This window comes from Tenrec ecaudatus, chromosome 2 (assembly GCF_050624435.1).
Source record: "Tenrec ecaudatus isolate mTenEca1 chromosome 2, mTenEca1.hap1, whole genome shotgun sequence".
NCBI classification, from domain to species: Eukaryota; Metazoa; Chordata; class Mammalia; order Afrosoricida; family Tenrecidae; genus Tenrec; species Tenrec ecaudatus.
This window is the reverse complement of record NC_134531.1, coordinates 30,392,603-30,409,698: the sequence shown is the minus strand read 5'-3', so window position 1 is coordinate 30,409,698 and position 17,096 is coordinate 30,392,603. Positions and strand designations below refer to the sequence as shown.

At 47.0% G+C, this 17,096-nt stretch overlaps 1 pseudogene; it reads right to left on the bottom strand.

The window, feature by feature from the left end:
* Positions 1-13,936: 13,936 nt before the first annotated feature.
* Positions 13,937-16,265, bottom strand: LOC142439931 (large ribosomal subunit protein eL36 pseudogene; annotated as a pseudogene).
* Between the last annotated feature and the right edge of the window lie 831 nt (positions 16,266-17,096).

The following is a 17,096-nucleotide window of genomic DNA, read 5'->3' as shown; positions in this document are numbered from 1 at the left end:
AACCTTGCTGGACGGTCTGCGGCAAAATATTGTTCAATAATGTGATCATTCTGTTGGGTCATCTTTCTTTGCAATGGGGACAAATATGGATCTCTTCCAGTCAGTTGTCCAGTAGGTATCTTTTGAGTGCTTCTAGAGCTTCATCAGCTTGTTGAAACATCTCCACTGGTATCCTATCAATTCTGGGAGCCTTGTTTTTAACTGATATCTTCAGTGGAGCTTGAATTTCTGCCTTCAACACACTCAATTCTTGCTCATATGCGACCTCTTGAAATGGTTGACTATCAAATAGTTGTTTGTTTCTTGTGCAGCATCTCAGTGTCTTCTTTCCATCTTCTCTTGATGTTTCTTTCACCGTTCAGTATTTTGCCATAGAACCTTTCAGTATTGCAAATGGAGTCTTGAAGCTTTCCTTTAATTCTTTCAGCTTAAGATATTCTGAGCATGTTCTCCTCAAAGCAGAGAACACCAAGACGATGTCTGTTTGTGTTTTATTGACTGCACAAAGGCCTTCAACTACGCGGATCACAAACTGTGGATACCTTGAGAAGAAAAGGAATCCCAGAGCACGTCATTGCGCTCAGAGAGGATTTACACATGCGCCAAAGGAATCCCAGAGCACGTCATTGCGCTCAGAGAGGACTTACACATGCGCCAAGAGGCAGTTGTGCGAATAAACAAGGGTTGGTTTAAAAGCAGGAAAGGCTTGTGTCGGTTGCATCCTCTCACCGTATTAGTTCAATCAATCTGCTGAGAAAATCGTCAGAAAGCCTGTAGTATAGGAAGACTGTGGCATCAGGATTGGAGGAAGGTTTATTAACAACCTGTGTTATGCAGATGACACAACCGTGCTTGCTGAAAGTGAGCAGGAACTGAAGCCCTTGCTGATGAAGAGCAAGGATTATAGCCTTAAGTGTGGATTACAATTCAGTTAAAGAAAACCCAAATCCTCATTACATGGTAAATAGGTAACATCAGCATAAAGGAGAAAAAAATATGGTTGGCACGGATTTCATCTTGCTTGGATCCACAATCAATGGTCATGGAAGCAGCGCTCAGGAGATGGAAAGATACATTGCATTGGGTAAATCTGCTGCACAAGGCCTTTGCAGAATGTTCTAAAGCAAGGATAATTTGACAGCTAAGGTGAACCTGACCGTGGCATTTTCAATCACTTCTTATGCCTGTGGAAGTTGGACATCGGCTATGGAAGAAGGAAGAAGAATTTATTCGTGGGGAGTGTTAGTGCGGGCAGAGGGTGTTGAGAGCCGCACGGACAGCCGAAAGAACACGCAAATCTCTCTTGGAAGACGACCAGCCAGAGTACACCTTAGAGGCAAGGATGGTGCGACTTTGTCACATGTCCTCTGGACATGTCAGGAGAGACCAATTCTGGAGAAGGACATCATGCTTGGGAAAGTAGAGCAGAGTGGCGGGGAAAAGAGGAAGGGCCTCTAGGAGATGAATTTGTATAGTGGCTTCACCAGAGGGATCAAACGTAGGCACACTTGTGAGGATGGCTCAGGGCCGGGCAGTGTTTCATTCTGTTGTACAGAACCATCAGTCCGAACCGTCTTGACGGCACTTAACAGCAACAACAACAACAAACAACAACAACAACAACTAAGATTTGCAACCTGGATAACCCACGGGAGAAGATCTACTCTGTCCTGCTGGGTCGCTCTGGGTCTGAATTGGCTCCATGGCAGTGAGACTCCTGTCTGGTGCTTTATTCGTAGTGGCTGGATATCAGTCAAGATGACATGTGTCGGAACTAAGGGTTCGGAAGACGGAGAGACTGGTTTCAAGGATTGGAATCGTCCATGTTCTCTTGTCACTGAAGGGCACATACATCTTAGAAGAGCCGTTCTAGAGGGCTCAGTGGGCTTATAAATTCATTCCTTGTGATCAATTCCAAATGCTCCTTAAAGGTTGATGTTTCCCTTAAAAGGGCTTTTGAGATGCACACCCTCCATTAGGATGTCATGAGGACTATCAATATTGTATCTCCAGCATGAATCTGTTAGATTCTGACAGCCAGCTCTGTGAGAGATGCAGGTTCACAGACATGCAGTGACGCTCCGAAGCTTTGCTTTGCTGTGTGTGCACAATTCCTTCATGTTGTTCATCGTGATAAAACATACTTAATATTTACCATTTTATGCATACAATTCAGTGTCGTTACGTACATCTGCAATGTTAACTGGCTGCCATGGGCTCTGACTCATGGCGACCCCGTGTCTGTCAGGAGAACTGTGACTGTGTTTCCTGGTGTCTCAATGGCTGTTGTTGTTTTTTTAATGGATTGCCAGACCTTTCTGCGTATTATACATATATATGTTGTTTTTGTTTGTTTTCCTAATAAGGATTGATAATACATGCCAAGACAGGATCCGTTTTTTTATCTAGAATTATAAAAAGACAGACTTCTATCCCAAACTGTGGATGGTTTCACAGTTCTAACTGTGTTATAGGTCTTTTCTTCCCAATAGAATCAAGCAAGAGAGGTGCCTGAGGCACCACATTTAAGGAGGCCCTTTCTTTCCATGCTGTTGTGCTAGGCTGTCGCCTGTCGTCCAGAGTGAGCACCTTCTTACACTTTGCACCTTAGGTGCCTGTTTGTGGTGGTAGCAGGATATCCATATGGAACTGACATAAATTATGGCTGGATTCAGAGGAGGGTGTAGAACTAGGCATAGCTTTGCCCATGCCACATGGCTCTTGGCTGAAAACAGAGAACACCAGAACAATGTCTGCTGCTGTTTTATCGACTGTGCAGAGGCATTCAACTGTGTGGATCATAACAAACTAGAGACAACATTGTGAAAAATGGGAATTGCAGAATACTTAATGCTCACATGAAACTTGTCTATACAGGAAGTAGTCCTTGGCAAAGAGCAAGGTGATATTGCATTGTTTAAAATCGGGGCCAGGCGTGTGTCAGGGCTGCATCCTTTCACCATCCTCCTTCAATCTGTAGGCTTATCAAGTAATCCAAGAAGCTGGACTATGAAGAAGGACCCACCTTCAGGACTGGTGGGGTCTCTGCAATCCACCGCCGGTAAGGACTCTGCGTATGTGGACACTCAGAATTGACTCCGCTTTGGTCTTCTTGCTTATTCTGGCCTCCGCCTTGGCACGCTTCATCATCCCTTTTGATTCCCTTTAATTTGCTCCTGCCCTTTGTCAGTTAAACTTGCTTCAGTTCTTCCTGTTTGAACATGTTGTCTGATAGGCTCCTGAGTCATATAGTTCCATCCAAAACAAAGATAATCAAAATATATCACAAGGTTATGATGTGCTTCTATCGGTCTCTCTGTTACCACTATGGAAATGTGTTTGCCAGTTTTCAGGGCGTCTAAGGAAACACCGCACAGCGGGTGGCGTATGAGAACACAGATCTGTTGTCTCACAGTCCGGAAGGCTAGTAACATGAATTGTGAATTCGGAGTGTCAACAGGGCCATGTTCCCTTTAAAAGCTCCAGGGGAGGCTCCACTCTTGTTTCTCAGCTTCTGGTAGCCCTAGGCAGTCCTTGTTTCCCAGCTAAACCACCACCATCCGCTCAGATGGAATTAGGAGTTGTCACCATTCTCTCCTATGGAGCCTTGATGGCATGGTGGTGACGAGTTGGGCTGCTAGCCACGAGGTCTGCATTTCGGAACCACCAGCCAGCCCATGTGGAAAAAGATGAGGCTTTCCCTTGGAAACTCCCAGGAGCAGTTCTACCCTGTCCTGTAGGGTCGCGGTGAGTCAGAACTGACTTTATCGTAGTGAGTATTTCTCTAATATCATTCATGCTACTGATAACATCTTTTAAAGATCTTACTTCCGAACCAGGTCATTTTCTCAAGTATCAAAGAAATATAATACCTAGATTATATTATGTAACATAGTTATATTATGTCATATCTTAATGTAATCAAAATATATATTAATTATAAATGTAAACGATAAATGAAAATGTATCAATATATTGTATATAGTACATGTTATATATATTATACCTAGCGTAAAACAACTGATTCTAGAGAAGCTTTCTCCACTCATCTACATATATATATAAATTGGGGAGAAGGGGTTACAACACAACCCATAACAGTTTGCAAGCTTGGTTGGCATCAGATGTGCTTCGATACTATTAGTCCCATTTCTCAGGTTGGCAGCGAGAGTCTGGAAGCAATCAAAATAAGTGACAGAGCCACGATTCCAGAACATGGCAGAGTCAAAGCATTACCTCAGCTCTGAAACCCACACATTAAATTCAAGATCTACATCTTGGCCACTTTCCCCCCAGATGACCACCCACCAGGATTCTAGACAGGTAGGGTCCTTGCTACATCACCCTTGATAGTGAGTCCATCCGAGGTGCAGTCGGAGGCAGGTGGGTGTGCAGCTGGCTCTGTGCCTCCGGGAGAGCCAGTCTGGGAAGCATTCCCACATGGCTCCCTCTGGACGCCTCTGCTCGCTTTCTGGCAGCGTTCCTGGGGGAGGTGGGAAAGCACATATAGGTCTCCTAGCTGCAAACCCAGGCAAAGAGTACATTGTCATAACATGAACAAATGATAGCTCCGAAAAGCAAAGGGCCCAAGAGAGACATCTACACCCAGCTGGACAAATTGATTCTTTAGAGCCAAGGGAGAGAAAAATCTTCTCTCCCCTTTATGAATCATCTGTCCCTTTTTGAAAGGCCTTTCCAGGGCCTTGGGGGGTACGCCACCCTTCATTTGAGCCATGTCTCAATCTCCACCTCTGGAAAATAGAGCTCTCTGTTCACAGGTCAAATGAGAAGGAACCACCCAGTAAGAGCCAACCCAAACTCAGTGCCATTGAGTCAGTGGCAACTCACAGTGATCCTACAGGACAGGTTTCTGAGTTTCTGAGCCTGTAACTCTTTATGGGAGAAGAAAGCCTCATCTTTCTCCCTTGGAGTGGTTGGCGGTTTCAAACTGCTGACCTTGTAGTTAATAGCCCAACTCATAACCACTGTGCCACCAGAGCTCCTTCAGGTGAGCAGAAATCTCCATAGGCTCCCATTTAAAGCCTCAAATGCAAAGCTACTGTTGATTCATCCCTTGAGAAAATAAAGAAGAAAAAGGACATGCACTCTGGAGTCTGGCTGTGTGGGCGCCAAGCCCAGTTCAGTCGCCAGAGCCGGTGAAATGGGAATAGCCTTAGTTCCTACCTCATAGAGTTGACACAAAGAGTCATGGGGCCATTGTAAGTGAAGCGCTTTGCACGAGGCGGGCTATGCAGTACAGGCTCCATAAGTGGCTGCTCAGGGCTGTTTTGGCAACACTGATCATGCATCTTCAGATGGACATATCGGGAGGATTCGTTATCTCGTGTTTTTTAATGATTACTTATCTATAAACATATCCAGGGCAAAACAACTGAGCCTAGAGAAGCCTTCTCCACTCAGGTGCCGTTCATTATCTTGTGATTATTTGCATGATGCTACAGTCCTGGACGTGATGCCACACCAGTATTTCAAAAACCAAGAAGGACACCCATGGCCGGGAGGTACTTCCAGACTCAGGCGGAGTGGGAGAAAAAGAGCAAGGATTCCTCCTGAAATGTAGCCAAGAGAAGCCTCATGGATCACAACAGAACCTTGGCCAACTCACTGGTCTTGGCCTGATAATGTATCAGGAGCAGAAGGAATCAATCTCTAGCAGAGGACATCAACTTCATTAAGCAGAGGGCCATGGAGGTAGTGTTGACCTTCCGTGAGATGGATTGAGCCACAGGATGGACTTGAACATGTTGGTGATCATGAAGATGATGGGGAACCTGGCAACTTTTTGTTCTGTGATCCTCAAGGTCAACACGAGTTAAAATCTATTCAAGGGCATGAAAATTCTAACCATCCTTTAGAAGGGAATGTGCCTGAGATGTCATGAATGAGCAAAACTCACTCTGATACATAGGTTCGGCTGGCAAATTCTTCAGTTATATGCAAAGAATAAGCAGCGGGACCGCCTATAGAACCGACGCTGATTGGTGTCGTCCGGCAAACCACCTGTCATTGAGAACTGTGAGTCCCCATCCAGCCCACACAAAGGTCTTTTCTTTCAGTCTCCGAGGCTGGCGTCGTGGTTGTCTTCTTGTGTTTGCCATCGGAGAGTCGCACAGCTTTCCAGAAGGAAGCTTTGATTCCCTTTACTTTCTCTCATCTAAAGTACAAGTCCTCAGGTGTGAGGCCAGCCTCGAGGGGAGCCCTGGTTAGTAGCTAGTCTCGATGAAAATCTCTAGAAAGTTACCTTACAAATCCGGCTAGAGCAGAGCATGTACTCCCATGGGTACAGAGAAGAGCTGGCAACACAGGGAGTCCAGGACAGATCAACCCCTCAGGACCAATATTGAGAGTAGCCAGAGCAGGAGGGGAAGGGGAAGGTGCAGTAGAAAGGGAGAACAGATCACAATGATCGACATATAACCCCTCCCTGGGGGACGCACAGCAGAAAAGTGGGTGAAGAGAGACATCGGTCAGTGTAAGACCTGAAAAAATGACAATCATTTATAATTTATCAAGGGTTTGTGAGAAAAGGAGGGTGGGGGGAAAATGAGGACTTCAGCGGAAAGAAAATGTTTTGAGAATGACGATGGCAATAAATGTCCTTACATTGCTTGACACAATGCATGTAAGCATGCATTATGCTAAGAGCCATATGAGCCCCCGATAAAAGAAAAAGAAAATCTTTACAATTGTCAAGAACTCTTTCCCACCTCAATAATAGTTGCTGTTTTTACTGTGGTGAAAGACAGATCGTCTAAAATTTACCATTACGTATAGAATTCAGTGGCCGCAGTGTATTCACAATGTCTTGCGGAGCTCCCCACTATTTTGTTCCAAATGATTTTCCTCATTCCCCAGAGGAATCCTGCACCATCCATCCCCGTCTGCTAGCCCTGGCTACCATGAGTCTGCTACAGACCTACCTGTCATCGACACGTCCTATAAACGGGACAGTTCCACTTATGCCTTTTTGTCTCTAGCTTCTCTCCCTTAGCATGTTCTTCTGGTTTGTCCATGTTGTAGCGTGTACCAGAACTTCATTCCGGACACCATTTCATTGTGTGGAGATCCAAATGGATGAGCATTCAGGTTGCGTGTACCTTTGGCAATTGCAAATACTCGGGATGAGGACATTGTGTGCGCGTTTTCATTTGGACTGTTTAAGTTGGGTTCAAACTTAGGAGTGGACCGCAGAGTCATGTGGTCATTCTTTGCTTAACTTGTCGATGCAATGCCAAGCTTTTCCACAGCGTTGGCGATGCTCTTCATTCCAATCGAGCGTGTACGAAGGCTCCATTTGAGTCCCATCCTTGCTTACACTTGTAATTGTCTCTTTAAAATTATTCTAGCTGTCAGGTGTGTGTCAAGTAGTGGCCATTGGCTCTTCAGATGCAGACTGGGGAACATTGAGAAAATACTTCATCCCAAGACTTTGGGAAACCCTGGCTTGAGCTCAGACTAGAAAGACAGAAAAGGGGCTTTGGGTTCAACAAGGTTTGTACTTTCGGGGAACATGTTGTGCTGATGGTGAGAACCTGGTTTTGATGACCATAAACTCAATACCATTGCCATTCGGTCAATGCTGATTCAGAGACCCTAAAGGACAGGGTAGACCTGATGGAGAAACTCCCGTGAGTTTTCAAGATGGTAACTCTTTATGGGAGTAGAAACTTGCCTCCTTTCCCCTCTAAGTGGCTGGTGGTTTCAAACTGCTGACCTTGCAGTTAACACTTCCTCCAAAGTTGGATTAAAGCCACAGGCAGAGGTGTAAAGGGGTTATGGCTTGAAGAACCGTATAAACTAACAGTTGAAGAAGAGAAAAATCAGCAAGGATAGTAACAGGACATTGTTCTTCCCCCCGCCGCCCATACTTTAATTGGGGGCTCTTGCAGCTCTTATCACAATCTATACATTCCTCCAGTGTGTCAAGCATATTTTCACACATATCGTCATCATCATTGGAAAGCATTCTCTTCCCACTTGAGCTCCTGATATCAATCCCCCATTTCTCCCCCATCCTTCCCCTGCCCGCCTTCCCTCATGAACCCTTGATAAATTATAGATTATTATTTTCATATCTTACATAATCCTCGGTCGCCCTTTACCCACTTTTCCACCATTTGTCCCCCTGGGAGGGGGCTCTAGATCGATCTTGTGACTGATTCCCCCTTTCCCCCCCGCACCCTCCCCTAGTCCTCCTGGCATTTCTACTCTCCTTGTTGGCCCTGAGGGGTTTATCTATTCAGGATTCCCTGTGTTTCGGGCTCTTATCTGGTTTAATCCACTCTGTTAGGTAGAATTGAGGTCATGATAGTGGGGGAAGGAGGCACTAAAGAGCTAGAGGAAAGTTGTGTGTTTCATCGGTGCTGTACTACCCCCTGACTGGCTCATCTCTTCCCTGTGACCCTTCTGTGAGGAGATGCAGGACATTGTTCTTAAAAGACAGTGATCTGAATGTCAAAGAATTATGAGGAATCCTTGGAAAAATTAATTATACACTCTAACTTGTTTGGAAAATATTCTGCAATAAAATTGTATGAGTGAAGTCTATGCTATTGTGTCATAATATTATTTCAGTTAAAATTTATGCCAATAAATTACATTAGGTTTATTTCAACCCAGAGTAAGGATAATCACCTAGTTATAATGATTACCTATTTTCTACTTAATGAGATAAAAATGCCACTTCATCATTTATCAGTTTATTTTTTATTTAAAAAATGACTCTGTTGAAATTTCAATCTAGCTCAAATAGTTTGACTTACCATTCCTCTTTTTAGGAAGATCAAATTTCATCTAATTTAGAGCCTCAGGTTTTAAGAGCACCAGGTGGGACAGTGGGTAAAGTGTGTGGGTGTTAACTGAATCCACCAACAGCAGCTCCAAGGCAGAAAAGACCTGGTGACCTGTTTCCATAAAGATCAGATCCAGCATCAGGTGTCAGACATCATCATCAGAAGAAAGCATATCATTGGGAATGAGGGACAGTATGGACTGGGGACCCAAAGCCCACCTGTAGATAATTGGACATCCCCTTACAGAAGCGTCTCGGGGAGGAGGCCAGCCAGTCAGGGTGTAGTGTAGCAACGATGAAACATACAACTTTCCTCTAGTTCCTAAATGCTTCCTCTCCCCACTATCATGATCCCAATTCTACCTTACAAATCTGGCTAGACCAGAGGATATACACTGGTACAGATGGGAACTGGAAACACAGGGTATCCAGGGCGGATGATCCCTTCAGGACCAGTGGTGGGAGTGACGATACTAGAAGGGTGGAGGGAGGGTGGGGTGGAAAGGGGGAACCAATTACAAGGATCTACATATAACCTCCTCCCTGGGGAATGGGCAACAGAAAAGTGGGTGAAAGGAGACATTAGACAGTGCATGATATGACAAAATAATAATTTATAAATTATCTAGGGTTCATGAGGGAGGGTGGATTAGGGAGGGAGGGGAAAAATGACCTGAAGCCAGGGGCTTAAGTTGAGAGCAAATGTTTGAGAATGATGAAGGCAATGAATGTACAAGTGAGCTTTACACAATTGATGTATGTATGGATTGTGATAAGAGTTTTATGAGCCCTTAATAAAATGATTAGGGGGGGGGGAAAGAATGAGAGCCAACCAAAGCACTTGTCAGTCCCGCTCATGACAGCGTAAGAAACTCGGGGCGTCAGTTTGACTCCATCACATAGGATGGCTAGAAGTTGGCATAGACTCAAGGGCAGGCACCAACCTGAAGGTCCTCGTGTAGAGCAGATGGTTGGCATTCCACTGCTCACTAAAGACGAGATGACAAAGACGAGACTTTCTACTCCCACAAAGAGTGACAGCCTCAGAAATCCTCAGGGGCAGTTCTGCCGATCGACCTACAGGGTTGACATGAATCAGAATCCACATGCTGGCAGTGAACTTGGTTTGGGGGTTGGATGAGGAAAGGTTGAAGATTCTAAATCACTCCACGGTACCAGGGAGGAAATGCTTGGCAACCTGCTTCTATCAAACCATCGTCAAGAAAACCCCACGAGGTGGACCGGACCAGACAGCAACGGAACAACACCGTCACGTCACTAAGTATCCATTAGCTTCATGACTCGTTTCTGTTAACCCTCTGGGAGAGCGGGAAGTAGATTCCGGCATCTCTGCCCCGGGTTAACGTTACCCGGACTCGTCCAACAGAGAACACGTCATCCTTCGCCACTGGAGCACCTACTTTCTCTTATTTCTATTTTTTTCCCTTTTTAATTTCTCATTCTCTTCTCCTCTTAGCTCTTGGCAACCACTGATTTTTTGTTGTCCAATGGATTTACCTATGCAGATATTTCCTAAACATAGAATCGGACAACGTTTTGTACTCTGTTACGTTAAGCTTATTTCACTTAATGTAATGGGGTGGAGAACTTCTTAAAGGGTATGACTTTAACTGGTGTAGTACCAGCAGCAATTATCCTTGGATTATGAACACTTCCCACTAATTGGAGGCAAAGTTAGGACTTAAATCCAAGTAATCCTTGAAGTCATGCTCTTATCCCCTGCCCCGTGCTCACAAACTATAGCGATACACTCTCTTCGTGATATTACCTTCAACTCACCAAGCACACTTCTTGCAGGACCAGGCAGGCTGTAAAGTCTCCTTTTTCTACAACATGCTCTGAATTTGTTCCGACGGGTAACTGTAAATAAACGGAAGACAAAGAAGAGAAGGGCCAGATTCCACAGTCCTTGTTCGTATGTCGTCTGCAAAACCTCAGGGTTTGTCTGGCTCTCTACGACCCACCAGATCTACAGATGACATTGACTTTAAACTAAACACTCTGCCGCCTATCTCAGAAGCCAAACCCACAGACAAATGGATCTATCGAAATGCATAGGGCATTCCAAGTGAAGACTTGTGATATTTTAAAGTGAGGCTTGGAGAGGCGAGGAAGACTGAAGAGTGGAGACATAAATCATCCGAAGGCAGCTTCCTGTCTTTGGCACCATCAGTAACAAATGGTATGGGACATCACACTAATGAACTACAGTGAAGGGTGGGAGGCTCATGTGCAGAATGAGCACTAGAACCCCGGAGAAGCCCAGGAAGAATATGAAAAAATGACGAGATTGACAGGGCCCCTAGTGTACAGGACCCAGCATGGCCTTGGAAAATAATAACACACAATTAAGGGACATAATTAAAATGCAATCTGATTAGTTATCAGTCCCAGCCCTGACTCTGGTCACACCTGATGCCGGGAGGTTTGCTTTGGCAATAAACTCTCAGTCGAAGCAGGGGGCGGGGGATGAAAGAGTGTCATGACTGTTTCTCTGTGCATACCCACCCGCATGTTAGCACCTAGAAACTGAATGACACAGATTCATCCAAACTCATTTTTACCCCAGAAATGGTCTTTTGAGCAACTGGAAACTAGTCAATTCTTCCTGTAATTTCTTTTGCTGACAGAGTCTACCCCAAGTCAGGAATGTGGGAGCCAGGAGAGATTTCCTATGTCAACATACCATGAATGTCCAAAATCTTTCTTGTCTTCTGAGCTCTTCTTATTTCTGAAGGTGAGAGAAGTACTGGTCCCCTCCTCATTGGCCCAGGTGAGCTAAAATCCTGGGCGGTCACTCTCATTCCCACCACAAGTGTCTTGCCATAATCACGAAAAGAAACAGGCAGTGGGTGGGAATGATAGGCTTTCTTCCCCTTTGACTGGGTGTGTGAGAAAGTCTGGGTGGGGCTCAACCTCTGAACCAAGTCACAGGCTGATGACATCTCCTGGGTGTGTGGCCTATTTGATAAAGAGACACTGAGATGAACATTGCCCCCACTCTCTTCTTCCTGCTGGCCTGGATCCTGCATCTGGTGTCTGATGTAGGCCTTAGGCCTGCAGTGTTGCTGACAATCCTGGGAGCTATCCGTGGCCTGCCATACCATCTTATCTGCCTTTACCAGTCCAGGTTTCCAACTTCCTGGCTTACCAGTCCCAGGCAGGCACATAAGTCCAGAAAAACTTCCAGCTTAATGTCTGATACATGAACTTGAAGTCAACCACTTCTACAACGGTGTGAGTCATTTTTCTTAATAGACACCTCACTCTTTATTGAGTGTCACGTGGTTTTGCATCTCTAGAGAACCCAGCTGTGGTGGTTAGGGATTATGTCAGCTAAACACTCCTGGCTAGTGTTAGCTCCCTGTCATGTCCCTGCCGACTCTGGGTCCACGTGACTGCACCACCTCCGATCTTCCTGCTCCCCAGTTCTTTTCTGAGTCACTGGCCTGCAGCTGCTTGAGTCTGAAGAGGGACTTATAGACCTGTATTGGATGTATGGACTTGCGTTGGACTGGACCGGAATCCCTTTTTGAAATATAATGACCTCTTGATAAGAAAGCTCTTTTTTATGCACAGACGAACGTCCCTGGATTTGTTTCTGTAGGTAACCCGGCCTGCCACAACAGGGGACCCATTCCCAGTCAGGCCCCTCCAGTCTCCATAGCTCGTTGTTTAAACCTCGCAGCCCCAGGAGGTGTCCTGTTTCCGAGAGCACTGGCTGTGCTCCTTCAGAAGCCACAGAGCCCACGGTGTAGTGGACACCTCAACACATTCCTCCAGGGCAGAAGGGCCCGTTTCCCCAGACACTGGGAACGTTGCCAGCGGATAAGACATAATATCAGGCCTCTCTGGATCTGCCTTAGCTAAAAAGAGATGCGTCCCCCCACCGCTTGTCCAAAGGTGCACCCGCTTCTTGAGGCAGAATAAAGGTCAGGGTCCCTTGTCCACTTCAGAACAACTCTGGAGGGTTATTCCAGCTGTGGGGTTTCCTGAGAGTGGCTGAGGATTCTCTTGAGATTGCATCACAAGCTAACTCTGCCCTCTGTCCAGTTCTGCTTTCCTTCAAGTATTAAAGCCTAATACATGTTGTTGATGTTGTTATTGTTAGGTGTCCGTTGTAGTCACTTTTGGAGTCATTTCTGCTCTACACTGTTGTTGTTGTTGTTGTTAGGTGCCTAGAGTCAGTTCTGATCCATAGCGACCTTATGCACAACAGAACAAAACACTGCCCAGTCCTGTGCCAGCCTCACAGTTGTTCCTGTGCTTGAACCCATTGTTCACGATTTCAATCTTTTCTCCATCATGCTGATGTTGCCTATTGGTTCAGTTGTGAGGATCTGGGTCTTCTTTACTGTAGACGGTCTACAGTAGGACATAAGAGTGCCATCCTCACCATCGTTCCTATGTTTGAGCCCATTGTCACTGTGTCAATCGATCTCGACGAGGGTCTTTGGAGGTGACCCTTGGCCTTAACAAGCATGATGCCTATCCCTCCTCTAATAAACTTACCATATGCGAATTTCCACCTCAGCATCTGTGTCCTGGAGAATCCTACTCTATATGTGGTAGTTACAGAATCTGGTGTCAATTCAGGGCTCAAGAGGATTAAGAGTGAAGGGGTGGAGTCTAGTCTGTCAATCGGATCACAGTCAATGAGACCTCTGTGTGGTCATGGCTTTCTCCTGAGAATTCTGGGAAATCTGGATTTTCCTCTTTGGAGGCAGGAGATCCTCTCTTCTAACTCCCTGAGATGACACTCTACTGACAAGACACGTGGCACTATGCCCTGGGAGCTGGAGCAGCCACATGGACCTACCCTGATGCAAACAGAACTCTGGAGCCAGAGAAGCCATGTGGAGACCCCTGCCAACACTGAGATGCTTAGGATCCACTGGATCATAAGACTTCCTACCCACTGGCCTGTGATTGTGCTGCATTCAGCATCATTGCAGGTGTTGCATGAGTCTGAAAAGGATTTTATAGATTGGTATTGGGCATATGGTATAATATTGGACTTAAAGGAACTGAACTGGATTGGGATGTTTTCTTTTTTTTTCCTGGAAAGACTTTATTTTGGGGGTGGGGAGAGGGGTTCACGGCACTCAGTCCTTCTTGGCAGCGGCCTTCCTCATGGCGGCCAGCACGTTGCTCAGCTCCTCTCTCTTCCTCTTGGCTCGGATATGTGTGCCCACCCACTTCTTGATGAACTTCAGTGCCCGCTTGTCCTTGGAGACCGTGAGCAGCTCCATGGCCCTTCGCTCGTAGGGTGTGAAGCCGCACACCTCCCGGATCATGTCCCGCACGAACTTGGTGTGCTTGATGAGGCGCCCGCGGCGGCGGCTGTACCTCGGCCTGCTCACGTTCTTGGTCACCTTGTGGCCCTTGTTGAGGCCCACGGCCATAGGGTGGCACCCAGCCCTGGCTGCGACTCTTCGATGGGTGCTGGGGCGAAAGGGGGATGTTTTCTTAATGTACAATTACCCCTTAAACAAAACTCTCTCTTATACATATCTGAGTTTCTTTTCTTTTTTAAAAAATGTATTTATTTATTTAAAAACATTTTATCACATCTGAGTTTCTATGGACTTGTTTCATACATCAAGTCCAACACGATGTAATGATGCATGTCCACCTCTGCCTGCAGCTTCCCAGGGAGCTGGCAGAGCTGACTCGGGCTGGGGAAGGAGTGATGCCGATTTCAGGCTCTTACTGTCTCTGTGCTCATTCCACTTTAGACGGCCCCACCTAGGAGAAGGCCGGGTGTCTTCATTTCAGTGCTTCCTGGGCCAACGCTTACACTCAGTCTCAGGCAGCTGCCATTGTATATCTTGGGCCAAGCTGCGGGCGGGCAGAGGTCTCTGTTTTTGCCTGGGCTCCCCTGGGGAAGACAGCAGAATAGGAGGGGGAAGGAAGAGACAGCACCAGATGGGAGGACCCAAGAAGAGACTAAGCTGGGCCACGAGGTTAGCTGGGTTCAAATACCAGAAGACGGGACACTGATGCTGAGCCAGGAAGGGAGGAGAGATGCCCACAGAGCAGAGAGCGGAGGAAGGGGATGGGGTGGGTGATCCAGGAGCCGGGGGTTTGCGGCGTGAGTAACATAGGGCATGGGCTAGGTCAGCGGACCAGCTAAATGAGGCCGCGGATCATGGACATGGAGCAGAGTTCCTTTCTTTTCCAAATCCAAGTGGACGTGTGTCCCACGTGGACCTCTCCTCGGGCGCCGTGACGGTGAACACTCACAGACCTTCCCAATGCAAAACAAACCCAGGTGTTCTGATAATCACCACAGCCAGGGCCCGGGAGCCCAGGTGGAATGGCTCCCATTGTAGGAGGCCCCAGTGGCCCTGGCTCTCTCTCTTCTCATTGCTGGAAACAGAGCGATACCTCATGCTCATGAGCCTGAGCAAGCCCAGGCCTTTTCTTCTTCTGGGCCACCCGACGCCTTTGTCCATCTGTGAACAGCGCTGGTCCCCAGGGGAATGGTCCCCACAGAGACAAGTGCACAAAGCTCAATGCAGTCGCTGCTGCTCTCTAGATTGCCCTCTGTGCCCCGAGAAACCGCCTTTGTGTTCCTTGTTCCTAGAGAGAGAAGTCCCCAGAGAAAGAAATGTTGGGAATGAAAACCGGGCGCCAATGTGCTGGCTCTGACGCCCGGAGAACCCCATGGGCACCGGAGCAGCCCTGTGCTCTGTAGAGTGTTAGCTGCCTCTATTCTTGGAAGTAGACTTTCTTTCTTTCGAGGTGCCTCTGGATGAGCTTGAACTTCAAACCTTTGAGCAAGCCGCTGGGTGTGTTGGCCATTTGTACCGCACGGGGACTGGCTAATGGGCATCTTGTGCAATGCTGGAGGCGGGTGGGAGGAGGACAGCCGCTGGGGCTGCAGTAGCAGAGGGCTGCCGGACCCAGGAGCGCGCCAGGAGGTCTGTCTCCCTCAGCCCACACAGCCGGGGGCCTGGCTTTCCCCATGCACTGTTTGTTTGTTTGTTAGTTTGTGTGTGACCAGGTGCTTTACAGGATTCAAGCAACATTGATTTTCGTAGGATAGTCCCACAATGGATTGTACATGTGCCAAAGGCCTTGGCGGAGGCTTCTGCTTTTTCTATTAATTAAAAAGCCAAGCTCCCTGAAGGAAACCTACTGACCTAGAAATCAAAACAAGCACAGTGGAAAATTAAAAAAAACGAGAGAGGCAAAATTCCCATCGCTTGCCATTTCCTAACAGCCTGTGAAGGTCCCTGAGCTGCACAAGTGGCTTGCATTCAGCTAGCGCAGGGGCAGTGGATCATTGAGTGTGGCTCCTCCAGCCGAAGTCTCTGTCACTCCTACCAATAGCCGCTCCCTGCAGGGGCCTGGTAAGAAGGTGGGGGAGGACACCGATGGGACTCACCTGTGAATAACTGTGAACAGGCTTCACTGTGATCGCCATCCTGCCGGGTATGAAATGAGTCCTTTGAGAATCAGGAGGGATCAAATTTCACTGCCAGGAAGAACCAGGAGTGGAGCACAACCTCTGGACCCTGAGATCCCTTCAAAGGGAAACTGCTGGATCCAGAAGACAGACGTGACATCTGAGGAGTGGCAGAGAAGCAGCAACAGGAATGATGGACTTCCCATCCATGGAGCATGTAAAGCTAAGTGCTTTGGGGCAGGAGGTTGACTTGTGGACGGGGTTGCCTCTGGGCACTTCATTCAGGGAGCTGAGTCTACTGACCCATGGAGTTTGAACTGAATGACTTTGAGGTGAGGCTTACAGAGGAGTGGCATGCCCTTTGGACATGTATTGGCAACCCTGAAAGAATGTTGTAGCATGTCCTGACTGAACAACGGTATCTGAGCCCTTATCACCTGTGTGGTAAGCTAATCACGTCTTTAATAAACCCTGAGAGCACTGTCTATGAGTCGTGTATGGCCATTGCCACCCAAGCCTCCATGAAGATTACAGCCTCAACCCACACCAAATCCACGGGCTGCTCTACTGTGCAACACAAGGACTCTCCAAAGTCACAAGTCACCCGCAAAAACAAAATCCACAACGACATGTTTGCCAGGCCCCTGGTACCCACCACCGAGCACCATCACAGATAATCAGAAAAGAGTTCGGCTGCCAGGTTCGGATTACGAAGGGAGGCAGCAGCCACTGCTCAGGACCTTGGCAATTTAAAGGTGTAAGTGGTAAAGTCTCCTTCTTAAAAACAGTAATCTTAATGAGAATGAGTCAGCTCTGCTCTGTCAGAGGTGGAGAGCCTCATCTTGAAGG